This window comes from Berghia stephanieae, chromosome 7 (assembly GCF_034508935.2).
Source record: "Berghia stephanieae isolate SIO BIC M18660-M18661 chromosome 7, UCSD_Bste_1.3, whole genome shotgun sequence".
Classification (NCBI taxonomy): domain Eukaryota; kingdom Metazoa; phylum Mollusca; class Gastropoda; order Nudibranchia; family Aeolidiidae; genus Berghia; species Berghia stephanieae.
Window position 1 is genome coordinate 44,604,888 of NC_088366.1, and position 20,000 is coordinate 44,624,887.

Sequence of the window (20,000 nt, forward strand, 5' to 3'; positions counted from 1 at the left end):
ATAATAATAATAAAAGATATTTGTTGAGCGCTTTACATGAAACCAAACATCCCACAGCGCTTTAGATTATGAATTATATTGCGAACATATGAATCGTCCAAATGAAATATTGAAACAAAATACAAGTTAACCCCCATTGAAAATTGAACAAATCTATAAGATTTTCCATGCACATGAAATCGAGAGAGTTAATAAGAGTATACAAACATTACAAAACTAACAAAGCGATTTTGTAATCTATTCTATAGCGGATTTAGTCGATCAATATTTAAAGTGAACGTTTTCTGGTGAACATCGTAATAGCAGCTAACACTTGGGTTTAAAATCAGAATTTTCAAAGGGGAGAATGATCATTTCGCGGCTTTTGCAGAAAGCGAATATTATCAGAAATAACATGAATATGAAAAATGAAAATTCCCCTTATTCATCCCTTGACGGAAATTGACCTTTATGGTTTATTCCAGGGAAAGAATGGAATAACTCAGGCGTCACCGCAGTGCAACGTCACAAGTTAGTGAGGTCAGGGTGACTTGACTTGCTCAAGGCCACACAGAGAGGTGGGTAGTCGAACTTGGTATCTTTCGGGTACGAAGGAACGACCATACCGCTGAGCCACGCTGTCCCATCAGTGGACGTCTTATCTCGTCCTACAATTGTCGCTGCTGGCTAGGGACTCCTTGTAAAGCGCGTTGAGCACAAATAGTTGATTGTGCAATTTCAAAATTCTTTCATTCATATTTTATTTTATTGTTAAAGTGTAGTAATTGTGCGAGCGACGTGTACAATGCACCATGTTGTTGTATTGCCCCACTGCTCAACCATGCCATCCGTGACAGGTCGTCGCCATTGACAAGATGTGCATATACATCGATATAATATATATATATATATTAGACCTGTAAATGAGCTCTATAAAAATTGACTGAAACTGAAACTCTTCGTAATTCGTCGTAGCGGTAAAATCCAAAGAATCAAAATGAAAGGTAAACAGCAAGCTCACTTGAGCAAAGCAATGGCAGAAAACTAAATTGCGAGGGAATTAATTAGGCTACTTACCATTGTTCCTTGTAATTAGGTACCCAATCAGTGAAGAAATTTAGAAACGGTCAACCAGTTTGTTTACAACATGAGGTAATCGAGATGTGCTTGTAGCAATCATTTAACTTTCGATTTGAAGGTGTCTACATAACGAACTTCCGGTGTTTCGAATTTTTCTTTGTCATACTTTTCCTGTCCTTCAGTAAATGTGGTCAATTTTGGCTTAGACGAAACAGTGAAATTTATCGCTCGGCGGCTCAGTTAAAATTGGCTACGACAGGTTTCGAAAGTGAAAAAATAATTTCACGAAGGCTGTGTGAAAATACACTGGGGTGTGTTCAGACACGGCAATTCTAAAAAGCGTCGCTTAGCCTTGGCAATATATATCCATCATTAATATAAGCGGCCCATGAGCTATGCGTGGGGCTGTGGAACATTCCTAGTTAACTTTACAGTCAATCGACTACGATTCATGAATTCTTTCTTTATTCATTTCTTTCTTCCCTTTTTAAAAATATTTGAATTTGACGAATTGACTGATTTCAGTTAATTGACTGAGAATTTACAGGTCTAATATATATATATATATATATATATATATATATATATATATATATATATATATATATATATATATATATATATATATAAATCCAGCATCAATTATTGAAGTTGGCAGTCTGTAGTCCGCCGTACTCTGATTATTTAAAAAACCAACACATTTAAAAAAAATTGTACAGAAAACTCTTCTCTTAAATATCGATTAGTTAAATGACCCTTCTCTTGTCAAAACCTGTCAAACCTTGGACTTGAATAAAGTATCAGGTGTGAGAGATTTTGACAAGATTGGGGACATTTTAATTGACCAATATTAGAAGGACGAGTTTTCTGGCCAAAATTGTGTATAATTTATATATTCTTTTCAGAGCACGGCTGTCACACGGTCTGAGCACGAGTGTGCAATGTTCGGACCCAGACGGCGACACTTATATAAGAAAAAAAAAATAAAAAAGGGGGGGTGAGGCTGACTGCCAAAGATTCACAAATTATGAACACAACAAGTCCGAGATTTAAGTGTATATGATATGAAGTGTTTATTAATTAATGTAATGAGCTGGATATAAATGAAATGTATATGATTGAATATAGCAGATGAATCAAGATGGTATGGTGGATGATGATAATGATGATGATGTTGATGTAATGAATGTTATCAAGATGACGCTTCTAAGTAGAATTATGATATTGATAATATAGTCAGTGATAAAAGGATAAATGTCAAAATAATATTGATGAAACTAATGATTGACAGATATGATGAGTTGGTGATAGAAGTGAATGATGTGAATATAAAGCTAAATGATATACGAATAATGATAGAAAAACATGATTATTTAGTTTGTATGACCTCAGGGTCCCCAACTTATCTCCGTCTGTGTGAAGATGATATTCTACGTGCTGTAGTTGCCTGTGTGTTATTCCAAGTGTGGGTTATTGATGAGCTAAATGTCCAGATGAATGACACACAGTACCAATGTATTAGGTTCCAGACAATGTCTGTTATCAAACAATGGATTGTTTTTCAAATCCTGTATAGGTCACAGTATGTAATTATGTCTATTTTGTAACAGGTTTCAGTTCTTGTTTTTGTTCATTAAGTAATAGGTTTCAGTTCTTGTTATTAAAGGTTATAAGTTATAGTCAATGTTCATTGAGGTTACAATGAGTCACATAAAGGTGGCTTGATGGTCAGGTAAAGTCACAAAAAGGTTAAAGAAAGGCCAGATCTCAACAGAGCACTACTCAAAAAGAGATTAAACAACATTAATTTCTGTTTGGTAATACTGCCTCACAACAGAGACAGGAGTTAGAAGCCGTGATAGAACGTTACTATGGACTTTCACAACAGAAAATACAAAACGTCCTTCTCCACCACGGACTTACAGCAGAACTGAAGATGAAATTAAAAGTCACTATCTTTACCATCCCTATTCGCATGAATCATGGAAAAAACTCGAGGCGAAATGGGGGTGGGTGTTGTAATTTAATGTTCTTCTCCCCTAAACATGTTCACCCCTAAATGAATACAAAGCGCGTACAATGTATGGATCGTCACGAAGTCAACCATGGTCTATGGAGACAATGGCCATTCGCAGCTCCGATAACGTCAGGGATTAAATTGGGGATGTCGAAGATCAGACTCAAAGACACGACGGAAATACTACACCCTCACGTTTTAGAGTGACAAAAGAAATAAATCAAGATAAGGTTGGATGTCCTGAGTCGTGCATACCACAGGTACTTCCCTACAGCGCCATAAAACGCAAAGGCATTTCCTTACAGCCCCCCACTTAAGACAAAATCTTGGATTTTGTCTAAAAGACCAGGGAATGCCTGAGCAATGTCTTCAGCAGCTTAAGCTAGCCTGGCTGAATAGTCCGGACCATGGTTCTTGGTTCCCTTGTCTGATGCCGGCATGATCGTCCCCACGAGGTCGACAGCAACACGCGGAAATGGAGTCTCAATTAAGGGCATCTCCTGAAGGGGAACTTTCTGGGTTTTACCTTTTGGTGCGCACCTTTGACATACATCGCATGAACGACAGAATTTGCGCACGTCAGTCCAAATGCTCGGCCAATAAAACGCTTCTAGAATGCGCTCTGTTGTCTTCTTGGCCGCCAAGTGTCCAACAAAGACACACTCATGCGCGAGCCGCATGACTGTGATGCGCAGTCCCTTCGGTAGCACCACCTGTTTCGTTGGATTTCCATGGTGTATCTTGGGCGAAGTGTAGTGGCGGTACAGGATTCCGTCCTCGTATGCATACCACTGTTTACTTTTCTTGTTGGTGATTTTCTTCTCACCGCTGCTTGCAAATTCTCTTGCTTTAGCTATTGATGTGTCAGCTTCTTGTTGAGCCTTTAAATATGCAGGCGTGACGTCAATTTTCGGGGCAGGTAACGTCACTAACTTCTTCGTCTTCTTGTGCTTTGAGCCTCGTGTCTCGACTGCTCGCACAGAACGTTTGTTACACATACCAGGACATTTCGCCCCTTGTATGTTTCCAAGGATGACGTCAAATAGTGGGTGTTCCATTTCCACCGCACTGACTTCACCTTTAAAATATGGACAGTCAATGGTGACGTCCACCGTCGTGGTCCCTCTAGCAGAGCCGTCAGCAAGTAGGACCGGGACTTTCCGTGTTCCCCTGCTACTGCCGTCAACTAAGCCCTTCTTGACCACCACACAACTGCATCCGCTGTCCCGGAGTACAGTCACCGGTCGGCCGTTCAGTTAGCCGTTGGCTACCGGCATATTCTTGTCTCGTCCCTCGTGGCCCAGGCATAAGGCCGATGTTACTGGGAGTGTGCAGCCGCACATCAGTTGCAGGTGCCCATGGCTGCATTGTTTTGAATCTTCGTCAGTGTAGTTAGGTGCTGACATTGAGGCGACCTGTGGAGGTTGTAGCCTCTTCTCATCAAACTGCCTCTTCCGGCAGTCTATCGAAGTGTGCCCCCGTTTCTTGCAATAGTCACATATACTGACCGTTACTGCGGCCAGTCCGGGTTTTGTTCTACAATCTCTGGCAATATGTCCCGCTCTCTTGCATATGTGACATGTGACTGGACCGTTCCTAGGCGGTCCGCTTAATTCTCTCTGGTTGAGATTCTCTGGCCTTACTTGATTCGAGTCCATCTCTTGCTTTGTTCTGATTTGTGCTGATCTCGTGAAGGCACCTGCTGAGCCGTGAGCATCTATATATTGACTGATCAGTTCCACAACTGATCTCACACTTGCGGGCTTTCTTTCTTTGACAAACACGAGAAGCTCTCGCCCACAAATGTCCATCAACTGCTCCTTAATAATTAGGTCAGTGATGTCACCGGCATCTTCCTTGTTCTTTCCTGCCATTTCCACCCACTTGCTGAAGTAACTGCTAATCCGATTACTAAACTGCTCAATGCTTTCTCCCGACTCCGGTCTTGACTTGCGAAAATTTTCGCGAAATCCATCTTCCGTTAAATTATATCGCTTAAGGAGGCTTGCCTTCAGGATAGAGTAGTTGTTGGCCTCATCGTCGGATAGGCGACTGTATACTTCCAAGGCGTTGCCAGTAAGGAGAGCGCTGAGGTGGGTGGCCCAATCTTCCTCCTCCCATCCATTTACTCGCGCATACCTTTCGAATCTTTGAAGATAGTCGTGGAGATGATCATTGGCAGCATGAAAAGGTGGTAATTTTGGTAGTCTAATAGTTTTCATGTGACTAGTACTTTCCGCCTGACCTCCGATTGCTCCCTCTTCCCTGCCTTCATTTTTCCTCTATTGCAATTCCAATCGCAAAGTAATTAGTGCTGTCTCTTCTCGCAACCTTTCCGTCTCTAATTTAACCCTCTCTCTTTCAATTTCGATATCTCTTTCCGCCCTTGCCCTCTCTGCCTCAAGTTCTCTCTGTTTTCTGTCGTCTTCATCTTTGATAGTCTTCTCTATCCAGTCTTTCAAATCACTTCCTGAGAGACCCAAAGATGATCCAATCTTAGCTAACTTTTCAATGCTAGTACTCATGTCTGGAACTGTAATGTAGGCAGAAACGGCCGTAAACTAAAATGTTATACAATGAAAAATCAAATAGAAAACGTAGACAGCCAATGGCGTCGCTAAAGGGAAGAGCAAAAGAATAACTTTGATAAGGTTGAATAATCACCGAGACTGTGGATGACAATGAAATGAGGAGAGGTGTTTAGAGCGATTAAAGTGGATTATCTATATAATAGAGGAGGAGGGGGTGTAACAAGATTAATGAAACCTGTGTTGTCGACTGAAACAATATATGAAGAGGAACTAGGTTCAAAACTGTTAGTCCTTAAAAACAGCTCGTGGCTAAGTGCTAGCTAGATATAACTGCAATTATACAATTACTCTTGGTGTGTATAGATGTATGTGTGTCTCAAAACTTATCAATTCACAATATGCAAAAACAATGGCAATCAGATATCCTACCCGGCAGCTCCACCAAATTATGTCACACGGTCTGAGCACGAGTGTGCAATGTTCGGACCCAGACGGCGACACTTATATAAGAAAAAAAAAAGAAAAAAGGGGGGGTGAGGCTGACTGCCAAAGATTCACAAATTATGAACACAACAAGTCCGAGATTTAAGTGTATATGATATGAAGTGTTTATTAATTAATGTAATGAGCTGGATATAAATGAAATGTATATGATTGAATATAGCAGATGAATCAAGATGGTATGGTGGATGATGATAATGATGATGATGTTGATGTAATGAATGTTATCAAGATGACGCTTCTAAGTAGAATTATGATATTGATAATATAGTCAGTGATAAAAGGATAAATGTCAAAATAATATTGATGAAACTAATGATTGACAGATATGATGAGTTGGTGATAGAAGTGAATGATGTGAATATAAAGCTAAATGATATATGAATAATGATAGAAAAACATGATTATTTAGTTTGTATGACCTCAGGGTCCCCAACTTATCTCCGTCTGTGTGAAGATGATATTCTACGTGCTGTAGTTGCCTGTGTGTTATTCCAAGTGTGGGTTATTGATGAGCTAAATGTCCAGATGAATGACACACAGTACCAATGTATTAGGTTCCAGACAATGTCTGTTATCAAACAATGGATTGTTTTTCAAATCCTGTATAGGTCACAGTATGTAATTATGTCTATTTTGTAACAGGTTTCAGTTCTTGTTTTTGTTCATTAAGTAATAGGTTTCAGTTCTTGTTATTAAAGGTTATAAGTTATAGTCAATGTTCATTGAGGTTACAATGAGTCACATAAAGGTGACTTGATGGTCAGGTAAAGTCACAAAAAGGTTAAAGAAAGGCCAGATCTCAACAGAGCACTACTCAAAAAGAGATTAAACAACATTAATTTCTGTTTGGTAATACTGCCTCACAACAGAGACAGGAGTTAGAAGCCGTGATAGAACGTTACTATGGACTTTCACAACAGAAAATACAAAACGTCCTTCTCCACCACGGACTTACAGCAGAACTGAAGATGAAATTAAAAGTCACTATCTTTACCATCCCTATTCGCATGAATCATGGAAAAAACTCGAGGCGAAATGGGGGTGGGTGTTGTAATTTAATGTTCTTCTCCCCCTAAACATGTTCACCCCTAAATGAATACAAAGCGCGTACGATGGATGGATCGTCACGAAGTCAACCGTGGTCTATGGAGACAATGGCCATTCGCAGCTCCGATAACGTCAGGGATTAAATTGGGGATGTCGAAGATCAGACTCAAAGACACGACGGAAATACTACACCCTCACGTTTTAGAGTGACAAAAGAAATAAATCAAGATAAGGTTGGATGTCCTGAGTCGTGCATACCACAGGTACTTCCCTACAGCGCCATAAAACGCAAAGGCATTTCCTTACAACGGCAATATTTCTCTCCGTCTCCAAATTTCATTACCGATCTCTGTGACCTCGGCCAAAGAGGATTATCACCAGTCATTGAGGCCATGCTGACCTACCAATGCACACTGACCACTGCTTGATGACCATAATGCACGGTGACCACTGCTTGATGATGACCCAATGCCTGTATAGGGGGTGGAGGGACAAAGTAACCGGTCACCCCATAGCTACCTTTAGTTAAATGCCACGTGGAGGAATCGGTCAGCCGCACAGTTTGTGAATTAGATTCAATAGTCTGATGTCACGTCCGCCCAGCAACGAACAGTTTGGTTCTAATCAAAGAAAATCGGTACTTTTTATTCTTCATGCTGGCTAGTCGTTAGTAGTGCTCAAGGAAAAGATTGATTCCGTTTTGTTGAACTATTGAATACAAGTCATGATTTGTTTTCTTTTGCGGCCAAAGACGTGTCTTATGACGTCATTTTTTTTTGGTCACGTGTCAGGCTTTGAGTTTACGAAGGCTACAGGCTGATTATTTCGGGTGACACAGGAAAGTATTTATGATGGCTTTACGCAACTCCCCTTCTCCCAATCTTATCTCATACCTGGAGAGATGACTTTCAAGACTTGTTAAGTGACACTCATGTATAGATAGAACAACGTTGACGTCATTCAGCACGTTATTATTGTTTTAGACAGCCATTTTCTACAAAATGATATCAATCAGATTATAAATGCTCAGAGTTACCAAAGTTGTGTGTTGGTAAGTCATATCCAGCTGGTGGATGATGTTGTGAATATTTTATATAAACGCATAGCATCAATAGAATGAGTTAGCACCTTCTTTCAGTCAACAGGACACATTAGAAGCACAGGTTATAAACTAAACTTTTGAAATACTCAGGGTGGTGTTATAGCAAACAAAGAAGGCCAGTTTTTTTTTTTTTTTTTTTTTTTTTTTTTTTTTTTTTTTTTGGGGGGGGGGGGGGGGGGGGGTTCTCTTCTTCTTCTCTTTAACTAATGAAATAAATGACAAAATATCGGTTTTCTCTTCACGAAGAAAGAGACATAACAGGTGTTGATAACCACCTCCTCACTTGAGCCCTTTCATAAGCATAAGCCCACGGAACCGATTTTATCCAAGTTTTTTTCCATATGACGTCTTCATAATATGACGTGACATTTTATTCAGAAATAACCTGTATAAATACAATATTAAAAGGATGAGGTGAATCATTATACAGATTGTTTGGCTTTTTATTTAACATTAAATGACAATCAACCACACACATTCAGCTGGCAATCTTATAAAGCGACGAAAAACATGTATTTAATGGTCTATAACGAATCTAAAGGTCAGATGTGTGGAATGTGGCGTGTGAAAATAATATATACCCTTTGATGTATTGTGGAGCATTTCGCCTGCATGTCCGCTTTTATTTTCTTGCATCCCGTCCACCGGGTACTTGGGCGGAAAACACTGTAATATAATTGAAACTGGCGACAACTTTCTTAACCGTTGATTGAATCCTTGGTCTGGGTGGATTATCACCATTTATTATCAAGACCGTGCTGACCAATGCACTCTGACCAGCGCCTGCAAAGAGGATGCTGACCAATTCATGACCAATACCAAGTGCGAATGGATTTGACCAACGATATACCCTTCATCCCGACAATCTGAAAGTGTTATTGGTGGTAGGATAGTGACAGTGGTGGTGGAGGTAGTAGCAGCAGCAGCAGCAGTAGTAGTAGTAGTAGTAGTAGTAGTAGTAGTAGTAGTAGTAGTAGTAGTAGTAGTAGTAGTAGTAGTAGTAGCAGCAGCAGTAATAGTATAAGTAGTAGTAGTAGTAGAAGTAGTAGTAGTAGAGGTACTATCAGTTAAGATATAACTCGGTTAATATCTTAAATATGAAAATACACACGAAACACTCTGGCCTTGCAAACCCTCCCCCGGAATGAAAAAGTCGCCTTATAAAATTCTTGACCATAAGTACCTAAGTGACCGATGCATCTCCCCCACGACAATAAAACAACAGATGACAGACAGATGATAATAATAACAACATCATACTTGACATGGAACTAGACCCAAAATACACCACAATCCCATCACTGCGACAACCACCACCTCCACCAAACAAATCTATGTATATGATAATATATATATATATATATATTATATATATATATATATATATATATATATATATATATATATATATATATATATATATATATATATATATTTGTATAAAAGAAAATACCAATCTGCCCACAACATCCCCATCACATTGTGGTCAAAAACTCATCATAAGACGGGCAATGCTAAATATATACCAGACTCCCACAAAACTCTTTTCATGTTGTGCAGAAACGTTTGACTTCATTTATCGATCAATCAAAACGACTCTCTCCCTGCCTAAGACGTCAAAAGCTGATTGTTAGAACCCAAACTTCTTTAAAGGAATGAATATTATACTCCTTTGAAAATCTCCGGTTTACGAGTGTTTAACAAGCTCAGATTCCTAGTTATTAACCGTATTCAAAATTTGGCCATAAAACTCGTCCTTCAAATATCGCTTATCGATCGATCTAAATGATGCTCCTCTTGTCAAAAACTCTCAAACCTGAGACTTTAAGGAAGACCTCACGAGGTCCCAGGTTTGAGAGGTATTATTTTCCAAGATGAGGGTAATTTAAAATCGAACGATGTTTCAAGGACGAGTTTTCTGGCCATTTTTTGTTAATACGTATAACTTGTATAACTTTTCCAGCCAAAACAGGAAAAGTCCCTTTTGTCTGAGCAGGACAGAATACACATCCTACCGTCTCCGTCCATGACAGCTTGACAGGGATCAAGGACAAAGATGGACAAAACTACCAAAAAAATGTGACCCGTCGTGTTGTAGATGAATTAAAAAGAGTAAATAGTGTCCGCATGGCGAGTTAGAATTAATAGGACGAAAGAGTGGGAAAGGGGTAAGGGGGGGGGGGGGGGGCATAATTGGAGCGAAGAGCAACAACATTTCCATAATATTCTGACAAATTCAGAGATTTAAAATTATGTTTAATTTGAAAGAAGTAAGCTTTTTTTCAGAGAAATGCCCTCTACCAAAGCACATTGCAAGCTCACAAAAAAAAGTAATATTATTTGTTCAGGGATCGCGTGATCATTGCTCCGTCAGGATATAGAAGATGATGATATTGGTGACGATGATGAATATGACGTATAATTGTTATTATTAGTATTATCATTATCATCATCATCATCATCATCATTATTATTATTATTATTATCATTATTATTATTATTATTATTATTATTATTATTATTATTATTATTATTATTATTATCGTCTACATCACCATCATCATCATCATCTTAGTAGTAATAATAGTAGTAGTAGTAGTAGTAGTAGTAGTAGTAGTAGTAGTAGTAGTAGTAGTAGTAGTAGTAGTAGTAGTATTAGTAGTAGTAGTAGTAGTATCATCATCATCATCATCATCATCATCATCATCATCATCAGCAGCAGCAGCAGCAGCAGCAGCAATTTCAACATACTTATCGGCTATGTAGAGTAGACGGGTCTGAATCTTCAATGCATTTGCATAGAGGATGATGACCAGACCAAACCTCCGACTGTGCCGACAAACTAACTCAAAATAGCATTAAAGGTCACTAAGGTCAGATGCTAGACTAGACATACAGGAGGCAGGGAGGGTGGTGTTGTAGTTGAGAAGAGAACAAAAAGACAGGATGGATGGATGGACATATATATATATATATATATATATATATATATATATATATATATATATATATATATATATATATATATATATATATATATATATATATATATATATATATATATATATGAATGGTTGGATGGATGAATAAATGAACATGTAATGAATAAAAGTTTGGATGGTGTATGTATGGATGGGGGAATGGATGTAGTCAATGGATGGATGGATCGATGGGTGTATGAATAAATGAATGAAAATAATGAATAAATGTGTGGATAGATAGATGGATGGATGGATGGATATGCATACATGGATAAATAGTATGGAGATTGGATGGATGGATGGATGGTCTCGATGGGTGGAGGGATGGAGTGAAGATGGAAACACGGTCGGCGATTGAAATTATGACTAGATAGGTGGAGTAAAGAAAAGATTGGTGGATAGATCCACATTGTAGCTGGAAGATTGAGACCGTGGAAATGTTGATCGAGAACAGAGTTGCGTCTCCAATAGAAATTGAAGCGAGGTGAGTCTGACCGGATGGGTGACGAACGAAGCGTCTCGGTGACGAAGATTGCAGAATCTGGTCAAGGCGATGTACCCTTGGGTAAGGCATTTTTTATCGCTTGTATGAGTCCTCATATGAATGGTGTCTGAATAGATGTGACTAGAATGTTAAGATCTTGATAATTAATAATTGGTGAAGGGGGACGGCGGGGGCGTTAAGGTGCACTGCATGAAATGGAGGATAAGTTCTGTAGGATTGCCAAGTTTTCAAAACCAGAATTATGGAAATACATTGGCAAATTTAAATTATGAATGAGGATGTGATAGTGATGGCGACGAATGACGACGAGGACGACGACGACGATGATGATGATGATGAGGAGGAGGAGGAGTAGGAGGAGAGGGCGGAGGAGGGGGGACAGAATTGGGAAAATAGCTAAAATTAAGGGAACTCTTCCACTTGACATGTCTGGTATGTGACCTGCTGATGAAATAAACATTGCGTACAGCACTGAGCACAGTGAAACTGCGATAAAGCACGATATACTGGAAATCATTATTTACCTCCAGATTTTATTTTCTTTATATATATAAAAGTAGTACTTCAGAGCCATTAGACCAATGGAGCCGGAGTTTATCCCGGTTTCTATAGCGTGAAACAGACAATAGCAATCGATTGTTATCCTTTTGATGTGACGCTAGTCTATCGCAAAGTACTTTCCGCCAAATCTAACAGACTCAGCTACCCATTCACTGCAGGATGAACAGGAAGGTCAAAAAAAAAAAAAAAAAAAAAAAAAAAACATATCGACTGCACCCGGGGATTGATCTTGATCCCTTTTCGTGTAAAGCTCTACCACTGAGCTATCGAGGCCCTTTTCTGCCAACGAGGCACAAAAGCAACCGCTCCTATCTATCGTTACATCAAATGACATACACTACACACGACCATTGAACCACCGTGAGTGATGACCGGATTAAGCGCCGGACAGCCCAACGCGATTCGTTAAATCTCCCACGCTGACACGGGCACTAAGTACAACAACACGACTGGCCTACGACTGTTTATTGAGATACTGAAAGTAAATAAAAAAATAAATAATATAGATAAAATAACTGCTGCGGAAAAAAAAAATCAACATGGGACGTTTAGGCTGAAAACCCTTCTTCGGCCAATAATGAAAATAAATTGAGCTTTTATATAGCTCAATATCCACTGAACGTGCTCAAAGCGCTTTACAAGGGGTCCCTGGCAAACAGCAACATTTAACAGGGACGCCTGTTGGGCGATATTGCATTTTTTTCGGACAGAGACAACGCTACTAACGGCCAGGTAATCATTTTACACCTGAGTACGGTGAGAGGATGTGAGTAAAGAGCCTTTTCCAAGAACTCAACTATGCGCCGAGCCAGGCTCGAACCCAGGACCTTCCGATCAGAAAGCGAGTGTCATACCACTAGACCACATAGCCGCACAAAAAGAAGTGAAACAGTGATATACTTAGCGTAAATCTCTGAAAGACGGGAGGAAAGGGTCTCTTCACGTCGATTCGGAGCAAATTATGATGAGATTTGTTGGAACACCGTATTCCTCGATTTTGATCTTGGTATGGTGTAGGACAGGGATTGTTGTTAGCGCACATTTACCATCTTCACACATCTCCTTATCCTTATTGATAACCATAACAATTCACACACACACACACACACACACACACAGGAGGAGGAGGAGGAGAGAGAGAGAGAGAGGGGGGGGGGGGGGGGGGGGGAGAGGAATGAAAGACAAGCGCAGATAGATAATAAAAGAGATAGAAAAGCACACACACACACATACACACATACATACAGACCCACACGCTCAAAAGGGGGTGTTTGAGAGTTTGTGTGTGTGTGTGTGTGTGTGTGCGTGTGTGTGTATGAGAGAGAGATAGAGTGAGAGAGAGAGAGAGAAAGAGAGAGAGAGAGAGAGAGAGAGAGAGAGAGAAAGAGAGAGAGAGAGAGAGCGAGCAAGAGAAAGACAGACAGACAGATTAAGACAGTGGGTGAAAAGTTGGGTTGTATCATGTGTATGTGTGTGTGTGTGTGGGGGGGGGGGGGGGGGGGGGGGGAGAGAGAGAGAGAGGGAGAGAAAGGAAGAAGAGGTAGGAGATTTGACAGTCCAAACGGAATGCGAGACCAAATTCCACAGTGATTTTTATAGCCGTATCAGTTCTAGGTGTTCACTACCCTCAGCAGGAGACGTCCGGCTTGTGGGGTAGTTGCACACATATGTAATAGCTTATGATCGCATAGTGGTGTTTTTCATAGATGGTAGTATTATCCTTTGCGTTGTGTTGTAGATGTTAATAATGACGAAAGAGTTCAAGGGCCGGTGATGATAATTGAATGCACAACATCAAAACATTCAAATAAAAGTCCAGATTCCAAGTTTCATTTCTTACAGTTTATTTGTTTGTGATAAATTCAAAATCCAAATCATGATAAATTCCAAATCCAAATCAAATAGCATTGTCATAATTCAATCAGTTTCATAAATTCCAAATCCGTAAAATCAGTCCACATGTAAAGTCAGTTTGCCTAAGTAACCATTTTCAATATACGTGGAATATTTCTAAGTCCGTAAAAGCAAATAAATGATGGTGAGCACAAAAGGTTTAAAGTGTGCAGCTCATGGTCAAGTTGAATGCAGAATCAAAAGGTAGAATGATCCCGTTTGATCAGACACACTGTTTTATATCCTATTGTAAACTGTCCCACAATTCCTTTCACCAAAGGTCAGTTTTACGCCTAAATAATCAAATGGCGTACGCCTAAATAATCCGTACGCCCAAATAACAAATACGCTACGCCCAAATAATATCGTACGCCTAAATGATGAATACCAACTATAACTTAATGCTTTTATCCCCAAATACCAAGTAACACCGATCAAAGAAAGTAATTTTCTAGTATTCAATATAATGACCAGATATACAAAATTCATGAACTCATTAAACCCACTTGCTGTAAGCTAACTCTCTTACATACGCCCCTTTCTTAGAATTTAAATTGAGTTAAAAACAATTTCAATTTAAAAAAAAAATCAGTAAGAGATCAATCTATAAGCAACGTCTAATTAGAATTAGATAATAAAATGTAAGAAATAGTTTATCAAAATGACAACACTTATGCCAGTTAAATATTTTAAAAAGTTTAAATTTGAGATAAATCAACATCAAAGTTGATTACAACATCTATGTATATATCGATTATAGCTTTTAAAGTATTACAACATCGATAATAAGATAATGATCAATTAAAAGTGATTAAAATTTAAATTTACCAACACCAAAGATGATTGAAATTTAGATATATAAATATCGATTATACTTTTTAAGGTATTACAACATCGACCGTAAAATATCAATTACTGTAATTAAAAGTTCAAAGAAAAATTATCTTTTCATCTTAAATTCCATCTTCATAGCAATACAAGTGTTAATTCCCGTCATATTTCATCATATATCCATATTCTTGCTTGAAAAAGAATGGTTCAATTTCCATTTGTGATATACTCACGTTGTCTTATTCAATCTCAAATTCAACTCTATACGACATGGGTGATAATCTCAGCTTCCATGTATGTTTACTCATTTACTGACATATCAAAACCAGTACCTTGTATATTCCCTTATATTGTATGTTTCCATTTAAACAACATTATTACATTAATTCCTACTTATAATATGTGGTACAAATAATGTTTTATAGACATCTAGATCTATATACGAAGGATTACATTTCAATTAGTAATAAATAAAAAAAAATATTTAAAAATAAATCATAATAATAGCATTATCATCATTTTAAAATTCAAGTTGAAGTTATTATCATTCATTGTTCATTGTTGATGTTTCAATTTTTTTAAGCTTTTTAAGTCATCAGGGTGTAGTTTACAACTACATTGATATCAAATTGTTCTTTGTGGTCATCCATCAGAGGTCACATTTCTCAGTAATCCGTTCGTTTTGAGAATGGTCATCCTGTAAAAATTGTCAGTAATTGTTAATTAAGTCATTGTCTCCATTTAGAATGAGTTTTCATGTAATGAAAAAAATATATCAACTATAAGAGTTGAGGTGATTGTATCTAGTCTACGTGTTGCATTGTTGTGTGTGTTGTGGTCACTGAATAGCCCAAGTGTCATAAATTCACTTTATTTATTGGTAATTAATTAAAAACTTTTTCCTCTGTAAATGTCTTAGAATTATCACAATAATGTCTTCACATTCAAATATTTAGCGTTGAATAAATAATCAAACAATAGTCTGTCCGGCTTGTTCACATCACATATTTAGTGTTTGTAAATAATCAGTCTGTCCGACTTATTCATATTTAGTACAGTGTAAATAACTAAATAAGTAAAATCTAACATAGTATGTGATTGTGGGCTGTTACTAAAGTGACCAACTTTTGCAATTAGTGTGTTGTATTTGTTCGAGTCTTTTGAATTGGGACGAAAAAAGACTCTACAGGTAGCAAACGTATGCTTAACCTGTTGGGTTGTTTCTTGGTCTTGTGACGTCGCTGTAATCCATTCATCTCCGGCATCTGGGTCGATTCTCCTCGTTGATATTTGTGGTTGTCTTGTACGTTGAGTCTCATTGTAGATGAAATTGTAAAAATTCAAGATTAACTGTGTGCGAGATCTTGAATTTAAATGAAGTTTGACTTATCCAGCAAGTCAAAAGAAAGATGTGAACTCAGCCATGTGTTGACACAGAGTTCGTGTGTTGTAGTCGACAGAGGTCGTGTGTTGTAATTGTCTGTGTTTGTTGATCGAGTTTTGATGAGGTGGCATGTGAGTACACACCAGGTAGATGATGCAATCTTGCAGAGTACTGGTGGGTGACGCGAGTCCAAACACCAGGTAGATGATGTAATCTTGTAGAGTAAGTAGTAGGGTCCGTAAGGTCAACTATATTTTCGTTATTTGAACGCAGGTTGTTGAATATTATACGATAATGAATCCAAGGAAATCGCTCATGTTGCGTTTTGCGATACTTTTTCCTGCATTGTCTTATATACATATATAGCCTTTATCTTTTACAATGATACTAAGACAGGCTTTATTATAATATTCAATGTTTATAAGTTGTAGATATGGGTGCTGCACACTTGTATATTGACATAAGTTTAAATTTGAATACGCTCACCACTGTATATGAAGGAAGTAGTATTGTTCACAATTGGACATCATTTTTGTAAAAACAATCGTATCTTGAACGTTTATGTAATTATTGACATCGTACATCGTTGGGTATTGTTGTCGTAGAAGTAAATACAAGTAATCCAATTGTTCAATAAAGAATGTAAATATAAAAAGGTTCATGGAAGAAATCTGTGTTGATACAGATATCATTTTATGAATTCTGTCAAGTTTGTATAAGTTGAAAGGTACGATGTAATTGAGGTTGTTGTGTAGTTTGTAGTCTGTAGATTGTGTTGATTCTGGACGTATCAACGGCGTAGTCGAGATTGTTACTCCATTTCAATGTATTCGTGGATAGACCAAAGGGATTAGGACATTTCCCGACCTATGTTATGGTTGTGTTTGAGTTGCCTCTGTCGTTGTCATCAGCGTTCCCGTTATGACTGATGGTTGCAAGTGTCCTCTTTCGTGATGACTGTATCATGTTTCAGTGCAAACACTACTTCTGCCTTTGATTAACTCGAATTATTCCCCTTAGAAAATCCCTAATTTAATGAAATATGATTTTGTTTATTTTATCATTATTATTAGTGTTATCGTAGCACTTCCTACCATTTCAATTTATTGCTGAATGATTACACACTTAAGATTTGACAATTGAACATAACTTCTTCTTCAACTCAGTTACAAATTTTATGATATAAATGTTAAATTCAAACCACGCAGTAAATATTGATTACAATTACAACAGCAAATTGATAGGAGGAACATATGATAGTGAAAATATTCGCAGAAACGATATACACTCTGCTCAATAAAAATTTCAATGTCTCGCGCCTTTGCCCTCGGCTTATAATAATATTCATATAACTCAGTGCGACGTAATCTCGCGCCTCTTAATATAGCATTGATAAATGTGTGCGCTTTAACCACGCGCCTCGTATTTATAAAAATTATCCGCCTTCTGTGTTATTCCATAATGTTAAACCATGCGCTTTAATCACACGCAAAATAAAATATTCCCGAACGCCTCATTCCTGCGTCTCGTAATTTAAATCGTGTGCACTTTAATTACCGCGTCTTACATCACTGCGCTTATTTACCCAATATGCATTTACAGCATTTTACCATATGGGTTACTTATAATTCGCTGATTCTTAACAAGTTAACCACTTGTGTCACAAATATTATCAGCTCACATGACATAATGCATTTTCAATATTTTGTTATTCTTCCGTAATAACATTTTATCTCCCATTACAAGAGACCAGTTTTTCATAATAATTGATACTCCGCCCGCCATTGTATTTATATTATCTGCTTTTAATTCTCCGACTTCAAACAAAAGTCCGTTATTCCGTTATTATGAGAATATAATTCCTTCAAAAAATTACGATGAAACACGTTTCAAAACAAAACAAAACAACGATTGACTCATAGTGACTCAACTTAATTTTCGGTGATAAAATCAAAATGTCTCATGTAATCTATTATAACGCCATTTCTCATTACAAATATATAATTAGCTCTGTTGTCGATTACTTGGCTGCGTTAACCACACATTTATTACCAAGAAAACAAACAGATATAAAACTTTGCTCTTTGCCATGAACCCATGAATCTCAAAGAGTCAATATCAACCTACCAATTCATCCCTACCGACGGGAGAAAAATATAATCAATGATGTTGTAATACAACAATAAATACCATAAGACATATTTCAATTATCAAAACTTATAATTTACGTGTTGTTATTGCCATCATCTTCTTGAGTCATTTTGACAGAAAATAAAAACATAACAACATTAAAGAATGACCAACTGTCTATGTAATTCCAACAGTAACAGACAAAAATTGAAATAAAAAAAGACACATCATTGTTACTGAGCTTAACAAAACATTGCCATTAACGGTACTAAATAATATTCGAAGATTTGTTCCGAAGCGCCTGATTGTGAGTAAACGCATTTTCATTTATATTGAAAAATAAAACGCACTAAAATATTCATTTAAATTCTGCAATTTTTCTTCATCTCTCCATCTCCTCTTTTTAAATATTTAAAATACATATAGCATCAATATGATATTATTATTATTATTATTATTATTATTATTATTATTATTATTATTATTATTATTATTTTGCCGTTCTATAATATATTGCTTTTAGTTTTGAATATATTTTCTTGTTCCATCTATGGTTCTTAATTTCAATATTATTTCGTTTATTTTTTTTAAAACCGTATTTTATCAGAATTTTAGGAATCATCTATAATTTCAATAATTTTTTTTCAACATTTCATTACAAAAAATTATACTACTTCACCTTCAAAATTAATATTCATTTTCTTTTCCAAATAAAAATATTTTCCTATCTGTTCACAATTATTCTCTTCAAAATTCGAGTCTCACAAAAACTTCAATAGATGTTAACACTGCAACAATATACATTTCTTGTGTATCCATAATTCGGAATAATAACATCTTTACATCATGGTATCAGGGCTCCAAATAAAGATATATAAGAATCCTGGTCACGGCACCAAATAAGATACATAATGTGGGGTAGTTGCACACATATGTAATAGCTTATGATCGCATAGTGGTGTTTTTCATAGATGGTAGTATTATCCTTTGCGTTGTGTTGTAGATGTTAATAATGACGAAAGAGTTCAAGGGCCGGTGATGATAATTGAATGCACAACATCAAAACATTCAAATAAAAGTCCAGATTCCAAGTTTCATTTCTTACAGTTTATTTGTTTGTGATAAATTCAAAATCCAAATCATGATAAATTCCAAATCCAAATCAAATAGCATTGTCATAATTCAATCAGTTTCATAAATTCCAAATCCGTAAAATCAGTCCACATGTAAAGTCAGTTTGCCTAAGTAACCATTTTCAATATACGTGGAATATTTCTAAGTCCGTAAAAGCAAATAAATGATGGTGAGCACAAAAGGTTTAAAGTGTGCAGCTCATGGTCAAGTTGAATGCAGAATCAAAAGATAGAATGATCCCCGTTTGATCAGACACACTGTTTTATATCCTATTGTAAACTGTCCCACAATTCCTTTCACCAAAGGTCAGTTTTACGCCTA

At 37.2% G+C, this 20,000-nt stretch overlaps 1 protein-coding gene across 2 annotated transcripts in view; it reads right to left on the reverse strand.

Moving 5' to 3' along the window:
- Positions 1 to 20,000, reverse strand: part of LOC144977333 (uncharacterized) — a 252,281-nt gene that overhangs the window by 155,756 nt on the left and 76,525 nt on the right. The gene's annotated exons all lie outside the window — the stretch shown is intronic.